We start from the raw sequence: 8,542 nt of genomic DNA, 5'->3' as shown, positions 1-8,542 counted from the left end.
GGCATGCGAAATACAAAGTATGGGCACAATAACCCGACGCGCACCAGTCAAACAAAATGTGCACAAGCACTACAATAAACAATACCACACAAAGACATGGGGCGAACAGAGGGTTAAATACACAACACATAATGAGGGAAATGAGAACCAGGTGTATGGGAAAACGAGACAAAACAAATGGAAAATGAAAAATGGATCAGCGATGGCTAGAAGACCGATGACGTCGACCACCGAACACCGCCCGAACAAGGAGAGGCATCGGCTTCGGCAGAAGTCGTGACAGCAGCCAATCATTTGATCTGTTGTTTACCTCTGTCCCAGACAAGTTTCAACACACCCCCTTATCTCTGCAAACATCTTCAACACACACACACAGTCAGGCATGCAACAGTGACAGACAGCCACTGCTGCACTGAGAGAAGGAAAACACTAAAGAGAGGTGTAGATAAAAGAGGTGGGTTAAAAAAAGAATAAAGAAGAATGCAGAAGAAGAAGAAGCCACGTTGTTGTTTTGCCTGCCGGAGTAATGGAGATGTGTAGTAGCGTGGTGTTGGGCGGATTGGTGTTGGTTCTACTGTGGTTGCTGAGGAGACAAAGACATATCCGTCTAGCCCCCGGACCCCACGCTCTGCCGCTGCTAGGCAACCTGCTTCAGATGGACAAACAGGCCCCCTTCAAGACGCTCACCAAGTGGAGTGGTGTGTATGGGCCAGTGATGACAGTGTATTTGGGGCGCCAGCGGGCTGTGGTGCTGGTGGGGTACGAGGCGGTCAAGGAGGCTCTGGTGGACCAGGCTGAGGACTTCATAGGACGAGCTCCCGTCCCCTTTCTGGTCCGAGGGGATACGGCCTGGCCATCAGTAAGGGGAGCGTTGGCGCAAGCTGCGTCGTTTCACCCTGACCACACTGAGAGACTTTGGGATGGGCCGTAAGAGAATGGAAGAGTGGATACAGGAGGAGAGCCAACATCTCATAGACAGTCTAGACGGCACTAAAGCTGTGCCCTTTGACCCCCACCCCTTCCTGAGTCGCACCGTGTCCAACGTCATCTGCTCCCTGGTGTTTGGCCAGCGCTTCGGCTACGAGGATGACAACTTCCTGCACTTGCTCAACATCCTCTCAGCCATAGTGCGCTTTGGAAGCACCCCCTGGGGACAGCTCTACAACATCTTCCCCTGGCTGATGGAACGCCTGCCTGGTCGGCAGCAAGTTGTGTTCGGCCAGGTGGACGAGCTGAGAGGTTTTGTGATGAAAAAGATCCATGAGCACCAGGAAACCCTGGACCCAGGTAACCCTAGAGACTTCATAGACTGCTTCCTTACCAAACTCAACCAGGAGAAGGATGTGTCCTCCTCTGAGTTCCATTATGAGAACCTGGTGTCCACAGTCTTGAACCTCTATCTGGCAGGAACAGAGACCACCAGCACCACTCTCAGATACGCGTCCTCATAGTGCTCATCAAATTCCCCAACATTCAGATGCACATGCAGCAGGAGATTGACACAGTCATTGGACGAAAACGCATTCCCCAGATGGAGGACAGGAAGTCCCTTCCCTTCACAGACGCTGTCATCCATAAAGGTGCAGCGCTTCCTTGACATCGTCCCGTTCAACATCCCGCACTACGCCACCAAGAATATCTCATTTCGAGGGTACAATATCCCTCAGGGCACCGTGATAATTCCCTTGATTCACTCTGTTCTAAGAGACCAGGACCACTGGGTCACGCCCACAACCTTCAACCCTGATCACTTTCTGGATCAGAACGGAAATTTCCAGAAGAACCCCGCCTTCTTGGCCTTCTCTGCAGGTAAGCGTGCCTGTGTGGGGGAGTCTCTGGCTCGTATGGAGATCTTTCTGTTCCTTGTATCGCTGCTGCAGCGTTTCTCCTTCTCCTGCCCTGGAGGACCTGACAACATTAACCTAAGCCCAGAGTTCAGCAGCTTCGCTAATGTGCCGCGCCGCTACCAGCTCATTGCTACCCGTCGCTGACCAGGAGGGGAACTGCAGCTGCAAAATAGGAGGCTCACTCAGGAGAAGGAGGTGTGAAGATGACGGGGAGATCAAAATCAAATAAAATTGTATTGGTCACATACACATTGTAGCAAAATGCTTGTGTTGGACAGGTGTTCTTTTCTAACCATGTTTGATTTTATTAGGATCTCTTTTAGTCCCCATTTGGACTAATCTTCCAAGAGTCCTTAAACATTAAAATACAATTTATAATAAGATCACATTTTCACATACAGTATAATACACTGACGTATTGACCACAAATACTTTAAGTCTGAAAAGATAGATTGATTCCTTCATCTACCATAGTCCCGCACAACCTTCCAATTTATTGTATTCAAATGATTCTAAACTATTGTTTGAATTTATATGTCTCTGGTTTGCTCAGATAAATGATTAAATTTCTTTATTGCTCTAACTCAAAATTTTATTTTTTCCATTTCTCTTTTCTGTCTGGATAACACATTGATGGTGGACAATCTATTTCTAGTATTTACTGAATGTCTGTATCTTACCAACTGAATACTGTTGTGAATAGAGTTTGCAGTGGTGTAAAGTACTTAAGTTAAGACATTTTAATGTACTACTTAAGTCGTTTTTTGGGGGTATCTGTATTTTACTCTTCATATTTTTGCCATTCCTAAAGAAAATAATGTACTTTTTACTCCATACATTTTCCCTGAAACCCAAAAGTACTTGTTACATTTTGACAGGAAAATGGCCCAATTCACACACTTAGAGAGAACATCCCTGGTCATCCCTACTGGCTCTGATCTGGTGGACTCACTAAACACAAATGCTTCGTTTGTAAATTTTGTCTGAGTATTGGAGTGAGCACCTGGCTATCTGCCAATAAAAAAACAAGACAAATGTGCCATCTGGATTGTTAAATATAAATACTTGTATACTATTACTCAAGTAACATTTTACTAGGTGACTTTCACTTTTCCTTGAGTCATTTTCTATTAAGGCATCTTTAATTTGACTCAAGTATGACAATTGAGTACTTTTTCCACCACTGTTTATGCTTAAATAACATGCATTATTCATAACAGATACTTTATGATTGAATAATATTCATGTTTTTGTTCAATTATCTTGTTGTTTGATGACCAACCAAGAGTATTGAGCATGACTACAACAGAAGAACCATATCTCCACCTTATAACAATCCTTTTGCTGCTTTGTTCTGTGCAATCTGCAGCCTCCTAATTTAACTTTCTGATGCATTTCTCCAGACCACAGAACAGTAGTTCACCTGACTCTCAAATAAAGCTTGGGTTGTTTGCGTAAGAATCTTTCCCGGGAAATATTTAGCTATCCTTATGAAAATGCATGTAGTTTTAATATACAGTGCCTTGCGAAAGTATTCGGCCCTCTTGAACTTTGCGACCTTTTGCCACATTTCAGGCTTCAAACATAAAGATATAAAACTGTATTTTTTGTGAAGAATCAACAACAAGTGGGACACAATCATGAAGTGGAACGACATTTATTGGATATTTCAAACTTTTTTAACAAATCAAAAACTAAAAAATTGGGCGTGCAAAATTATTCAGCCCCTTTACTTTCAGTGCAGCAAACTCTCTCCAGAAGTTCAGTGAGGATCTCTGAATGATCCAATGTTGACCTAAATGACTAATGATGATAAATACAATCTACCTGTGTGTAATCAAGTCTCCGTATAAATGCACCTGCACTGTGATAGTCTCAGAGGTCCGTTAAAAGCGCAGAGAGCATCATGAAGAACAAGGAACACACCAGGCAGGTCCAAGATACTGTTGTGAAGAAGTTTAAAGCCGGATTTGGATACAAAAAGATTTCCCAAGCTTTAAACATCCCAAGGAGCACTGTGCAAGCGATAATATTGAAATGGAAGGAGTATCAGACCACTGCAAATCTACCAAGACCTGGCCGTCCCTCTAAACTTTCAGCTCATACAAGGAGAAGACTGATCAGAGATGCAGCCAAGAGGCCCATTATCACTCTGGATGAACTGCAGAGATCTACAGCTGAGGTGGGAGACTCTGTCCATAGGACAACAATCAGTCATATTTTGCACAAATCTGGCCTTTATGGAAGAGTGGCAAGAAAGCCATTTCTTAAAGATATCCATAAAAAGTGTTGTTTAAAGTTTGCCACAAGCCACCTGGGAGACACACCAAACATGTGGAAGAAGGTGCTCTGGTCAGTTGAAACCAAAATCGAACTTTTTGGCAACAATGCAAAACGTTATGTTTGGCGTAAAAGCAACACAGCTGAACACACCATCCCCACTGTCAAACATGGTGGTGGCAGCATCATGGTTTGGGCCTGCTTTTCTTCAACAGGGACAGGGAAGATGGTTAAAATTGATGGGAAGATGGATGGAGCCAAATACAGGACCATTCTGGAAGAAAACCTGATGGAGTCTGCAAAAGACCTGAGACTGGGATGGAGATTTGTCTTCCAACAAGACAATGATCCAAAACATAAAGCAAAATCTACAATGGAATGGTTCAAAAATAAACATATCCAGGTGTTAGAATGGCAAAGTCAAAGTCCAGACCTGAATCCAATCGAGAATCTGTGGAAAGAACTGAAAACTGCTGTTCACAAATGCTCTCCATCCAACCTCACTGAGCTCGAGCTGTTTTGCAAGGAGGAATGGGAAAAAAATTCAGTCTCTCGATGTGCAAACCTGATAGAGACATACCCCAAGCGACTTACAGCTGTAATCGCAGCAAAAGGTGGCGCTACAAAGTATTAACTTAAGGGGGCTGAATAATTTTGCACGCCCAATTTTTCAGTTTTTGATTTGTTAAAAAAGTTTGAAATATCCAATAAATGTCGTTCCACTTCATGATTGTGTCCCACTTGTTGTTGATTCTTCACAAAAAAATACAGTTTTATATCTTTATGTTTGAAGCCTGAAATGTGGCAAAAGGTCGCAAAGTTCAAGGGGGCCGAATACTTTCGCAAGACACTGTATATATATATTTTTTACATAGATGAGTAATTTGAGATGACCATGATTGGCAGTTGTCTAGCTGCATTCCTAGTAGCTTGGTTTCTGTGTCACGCCCTGAGCTTAGTCATCTTTGTTTTCTTTATTATTTTGGTTAGGTCAGTGTGTGACGAGGGTGGTATGTCTGTTTTTTGCTTGTCTAGATTTTTTTGTATTCTATGGGGTTTTGGTATGTCTAGGTATATGTGGGTCTATGGTGGCCTGAATTGGCTCCCAATCAGAGACAGCTGTTTATCGTTGTCTCTGATTGGGGATCCTATTTAGGTTGCCATTTTGGTTTTGTGGGTTATTGTCTATGTGTAGTTGCATGTCAGCACGCGTGTCTTATAGCGTCACGGTCGTTTTGTATACTTTGTTCAGTGGTTCTCTTTCATTAAAGAAGAATGTATTCTTATCACGCTGCCCCTTGGTCCCCTTGTTATGATGAACGGGACATTCTGCCAATTCCTCAATTTGTACTCCCCACAAACCTTGTTGTATCCTATGCTGTGTTGGCCTTTTCCTGGTGGAACAGACCAACATAACCCTGGTTTTCTTGGTGTTCAAAACTAATTTCTTCCGGCAAACCCACTCCCTGATATTTCCCAGATCTACTTGTAGAGCTTGCTGTACCTATTGAACCGATTGTAGTATCATCTGCAAATATAGTATCTTGAGTTTCAGATAAGGCATAAGGAAGGTCGTTGGTATATATTATGTAAAGAAGTGGCCCAAGGCAGCTGCCTTGCGGTATTCCAGTTTAAAGCAGGAGGGAAAGAAAATGATCCATTGATAAGGTGGACTGTTTCCTGTCTGTTTGATATGACTGTACCCAACTCAATGCTGCCTCCTTAAACCCATAATGCAATCATTTTGTCAAAATTATTTCATGATCCATTAAATCAAATGCTGCACTAAAATCTAAAAATAGTACACCCACATACTTGCCATTATCCATAGCATTGAGCCACTGGTCAGTCATATCAACCAATGCAGTGATAGTGGAATGTTTTTTTTTGCGATAAGCATGCTGATGGGCTGTAATCAGATCATTCTTTTCCATGTACGTATATTTGTCTTCTCACAATACCCTCCAATATCTGACTGAGTGAAGGGAGTAGACTATTTGGTTGATTATTGGCAGGAGTAATGTTTTTTTTTGCTGTCTTTTGGGATTGGACAGTTTAGCATGCTTCCATACATTTGCAAATGTTCCCTTTTCCAGTGACCAATTAAATATGTATTTCAGTGGAGCTGCAATCTGGGGAGCAGCATAGCGAAGTAAAAAAAATTGTCCATAAGATCATAACCTGTAGATTTACCATCGGGTAATGACTTCAATAGGTTTAACACCTCTACTGACACCATTTGTAGATTCAAATATCAGTTTATTTGCTCATAATATGATCATCAATCCATTGGACAATAGCATGTTTGGAAGAATGGGTGTTTACATTATCGCTCAGTAAATACATTTTCTTTGTAAAAAAAAAATCTGCAAAATTATTGGCAACATCAGCTGTTTAAATTTTTTTTTTCCTGTCAACCACCACACTAGATGGGCATGATGAAATAGATGTACCAAGTAAACCCTTAACTGTATTCCTTACCTTTTGAGCTCTGTGAAGTGTATCTCCTTTAATAATGAAGGCCTGGAGTTTTTCCTGGTCAGTTCAGGTGGGTCAGGAGAAACCCAGGGCTCTGGGATTGGGGAGCAGGTATGCTGAGTGGACCAGACAGTAATGTAGTGTATTCTGAGTATTTATGCCAGTGCAATTTAATGAGAGTTGAAGACAGATTGGTCAGGCCAACTGTCAGTCAGGAGGTCCAGGAACCAGTGTAATCAGTGTCTTTATGTCTCAGCAACTAAGTCAATGTGTATGGGGGTTGAGCTAGGTGATGATGCTACATGTTACTTAGTTAGAGGATGCATCACATTCAATCAGATTTAATCTCAGATGTTATTATTTTTGACTCTTTCTCTAGCTTTCTTCTTTTTTAATCAGAAAGAAATATTACACTATGTTTCTGTATATACAGTATGAGCAATTTGTCTCGTTCTGACCTTAGTTTCTTTTTTATGTCTTTGTGTTAGTTTGGTCAGGGCGTGAGTTGGGGTGGGTAGTCTATGTTCTTTTTTCTATGTTGTTATATTTCTATGTGTTTGGCCTAGTGTGGTTTTCAATCAGAGGCAGGTGTCGTTCGTTGTCTCTGTTTGAGAATCATACTTAGGTAGCCTGTTTTCCCCAGTTTGGTTGTTGGTGTTTAATTTCTGTTTAGTGTCTGGTTCACCTGGCAGAACTGTTTTGTTTTCTCTTTGTTGTTATTTTGTGTAGTGTTCAGTTTTTCTATTAAAATATGATCAACACTTACCATGCTGCATTTTGGTCCTCCTCTCCTTCCACCAACGAGAATCGTTACACAATTTGCCAGTAATATATACTGCTTTATACAATATATTTTCATTACCAATAACAAAAAAACAAACATTAACTTAAAACAAAAGAACATGACCTCCTTTATCTTCATTGAGGGTCTTTATAAAACTTTGTAATTGAATTTGTGTAATTAATTGTTCAAAGATGACATGTTCATGACAATACAGTAGGGTACATAAAGATAGTGTACATTAGGCCTATTACATGACATGTTGACCTCATGATGTGTGTACGCATATTACACTGCCCTATTTTTCTAAATGGCTCAGAGAAGCACATTGAAGGTATTTTATCAACCACAGCTAATTCTGTGATCTGTGACCCTTTTACAGGCCCCTGAGATGAACTTTTTGTTGCAGATTGGATAATCCTTATCTGTTGTTTATCTGATGCAAAAAAAAAAAAGTTATATAAATAGAACAATGTGTGTTCTTTCATTCCCATTTGACTCCATGTGAACGAAATAAAAAGTTTGTCAAAGTTAATTCGGCCTCCCTCCTTGCCTCTTTTCTTTGAAGCCTGTAGATATCAATGTACATTTTGTTTCTGCAGGATCCTATAGAAGCCAAATGCTCCCCTTTCCTCTTGTGTCTATCTATAATTCAATTTAGCTAATGGGCAGCGCAAGGTTACTGGTAGGCCCCTGAATCAGATGCTTCATAACGTGACCACTCAGTGTCCCTGTCCCACTCTCAACATCACTCAGTCACAGAAGCCAAGATGTTTCCCATCTACATTCAAGCAAGGTGAGTTATCACACTTTATGGTATGGGACCCAGGTGACACTAGTCTCGGTTTGAGGAGCTGGCTGGCAGGTCACTTCTGAATTGTGTTGTATTGTTTAGAGAACTACATTTGGTGAACTACAGACCAACTGTACTTTGATTGACTACACTGAGTCTGTCACATGACACAATTCTAGAAACTTTTGGTTTGCTATCTCTAGCTATTTGGTTTGACAAGGCTGTTAGTGTGACTGACCTGAGTTCTACAAACTGAGGTCAAAACTAGACAAATGTCATGTTATTGTTTCATGGTACTTAACTGTTTTTGTATTCTTTATCTATGCTCTGGGAGTGCACATTTGTGGAGGACGTTCTTGTGAT

General features: G+C 41.4%; 1 pseudogene; it reads left to right on the top strand.

Moving 5' to 3' along the window:
• Window positions 1-369: 369 nt before the first annotated feature.
• LOC139420489 (cytochrome P450 2F3-like) lies at window positions 370-2,050 on the top strand (annotated as a pseudogene).
• The last annotated feature ends 6,492 nt before the right edge of the window (window positions 2,051-8,542 follow it).

The sequence above is a fragment of the Oncorhynchus clarkii genome, chromosome 11, assembly GCF_045791955.1.
Source record: "Oncorhynchus clarkii lewisi isolate Uvic-CL-2024 chromosome 11, UVic_Ocla_1.0, whole genome shotgun sequence".
In the NCBI taxonomy this organism is placed as follows: Eukaryota; Metazoa; Chordata; class Actinopteri; order Salmoniformes; family Salmonidae; genus Oncorhynchus; species Oncorhynchus clarkii.
Note: the sequence above shows the minus strand (reverse complement) of the source record. Positions and strands in the feature narration are given on the sequence as shown.